General features: G+C 33.8%; 1 protein-coding gene across 6 annotated transcripts in view; it reads left to right on the top strand.

Moving 5' to 3' along the window:
- The window catches only part of LOC106872615 (protocadherin alpha-7), a 114248-nt gene that overhangs the window by 89648 nt on the left and 22100 nt on the right, over positions 1 to 2500 (top strand). The gene's annotated exons all lie outside the window — the stretch shown is intronic.

The raw sequence follows: 2500 nt of genomic DNA, 5'->3' as shown, positions 1-2500 counted from the left end.
TTTACAGCCATACCACAGTGGTATTGTAGTACAATAATACCTTCTTGTACTACAATGGTGCCATATAAATAATGAAATAACTGGAAGAATTTTTCATTTTCGGTTCTACTCCCAAGAAAGTCTTTACTTTGGTGACACAGAAAATAAGGAAAATATTTTATTTGACAAATGTAAATCTGAAGAACTGAACATTCCACTTTAAATGGAGATTTTTTCCCCTTCCCAAAGTCTGAGATTTGTTTAAACATTGAAAATGACAAAATTACCCAAAGAAAATTATTTAAAACAATGGCTGAATAACAGAAATCTTTGAAATTAAGTTTGGATAATTCATTAAGAACTCCTAAATTATGCATGGAATCGGATTAAATTCTCCAATGTGCAGCATATTGCCATTCTTTACCCTCGAGATGACATATGGCAGGAAAAGATTAATTTAATAAACCTTAAAAAACATAAATCTTCTTAATTCCTTAACAAGTTAATTAGGTAGAGCTGTTTTGTTGTTGTTGTTCTCTCTTGTTTTTATCTGCCATTAACGATGAAGGTGAAATATGTTTTGTATAAACTAAAGATTATTTAAAATATAAACACGAATAATTTATATGAAAATCAATAATTCGGAAATGATTTTTCTCATTGTCACAAAATCACAACAAAATAAAGAAGTATTTAGTCTATTTATTGTAGTGCCATCCCCAAATATATTACTGGTAGTTATTTATATTGGTCCCAACTGAATGAAGAGTTAGATGTACCCCACAATGAAGAGAGGTGAGTTACAGCTGTGATGTCATCATGTTCTTTTGTTCACATTTCTGATGTTGTTTTTGTTGTTATTGTTTAGCCCAAAGCCAGTTGTGATCATGTAAACCTAAGATGAGACATTCCAGTTGTGACCATCTCACCATTTATTCAGATCCTCTCTAGTTAGAACTACACTCTCTTATGTATCCATCTTGTTTTTATTTTATTATTTTGTGCAACTCAACTTTCCCGTTTGCATTTTAAGAGACTCTCTTCCTTTCGTTTTTGTTTGCTATTCTACTCTCATCAGAATTTATATCCACAGAATTGTGAAGGAATGTGGCCCAGTGGTTAGGGTGTTGCACTCACAATTACAAGATCATGAGTTCAATTCCAGGACTGGGTGGTACATTGTGTTCTTGAGCAAAACCCCTCATGGTAGCCAAAGTTCCAGTAATCCACTTAATGGCAGCAGGGGAGCGTATGGGTCGTCCCAGGTTTTTTATAGAGGGTGTTGGGGAGGATGGTGTTGGGGAGGAGGGTTTTGGGGAGGAGGGTGTTGGGGAGGAGAGTGTTGGGGAGGAGGGTTCCTATGCTCAGGACCTACCTAAGGGTAGACCACCACTAGACTAGACAAAGATAATTCTATGCCCCAACAATCCACAGATATTCTTAACCCTTTAGTATATTTATATCCCTTGTATTCACCCACCTCACTTTAGTATTATTATTAAATTTGCATATTATAAATGACATGTGTAACTATCTTACCAAACAACCTATGTTTAATTTATGCAGAAATCTCGTTTACTTCTTTCTTGGTTTCAACTCTCCAAGAGGCACTTTTACCTGTCCCTTCTTCAACTATAATTATATCTTAATTGTTAATTCTACTTGCATTCAACTTTTCTCAATATCGTCCTTCCAGTTTTAAGACATTGCTTTACAATTTCTCTTGAGCCTTCTTTTATTCTATTCTTCTTCTTCACCAATCTGTGTCTACAAAATTTTTCTATCTAAATTAACAATGCAATATTATCTTATCTAAACTAAAGATGTAATTTCATTGCCTTATTAAAACAGCTTATACCTCAACCTCACTTTCCTCACCAATCGTCAAACCCAAACTCCAGGTTACACACAAAAGAGTTTCATTTTTATTTCTCTTTCATCAACATCTAAACAGGAATTTTTCTGACAAATTTTTGTAGAAATTCTTTTGTAATTATACTTTAGAAAAGATTGAGAAAAAACACAAGACCACCCCTGCAAGTAGTCACAACCTGCAGCTAATATACATAAATATTCAATAACCTAGCATTTTATAAACAAGCATTGAGTGGTTTACTCAAGTTTGTGGGTCCTAGATGACACATTCATGGGATTAAGACAGGTGATTAAAAAATAAAGAATTCTGTCAATATGTAAGTTCTGCAAGTAAAGAACCACTCAGATAAGCAAAGATGTTTCTTTCTATGAATTCCAGAGAAATTTCTGAAATGTTCATCATTTATTAACAATATCTATATTTAAGTTGTCAACCGATTTACTAACAATATTTTTCAGCATTACATAACCTACAGGTTTTCTTTCCAAAGGAAATTCTCTCGTTTGTTACCACAGCACCAATGCTAGAGAGGTTAGCTTGTTCTCAATGAAACAAAACAATCCTCACTTGCCTTCATTGTTTTCACTCATTCATTCACCAGCATCATGCACAAATACTCTAACACACACACACACACACACACAC

Source organism: Octopus bimaculoides, chromosome 14 (genome assembly GCF_001194135.2).
Source record: "Octopus bimaculoides isolate UCB-OBI-ISO-001 chromosome 14, ASM119413v2, whole genome shotgun sequence".
NCBI classification, from domain to species: domain Eukaryota; kingdom Metazoa; phylum Mollusca; class Cephalopoda; order Octopoda; family Octopodidae; genus Octopus; species Octopus bimaculoides.
Note: the sequence above shows the minus strand (reverse complement) of the source record. Positions and strands in the feature narration are given on the sequence as shown.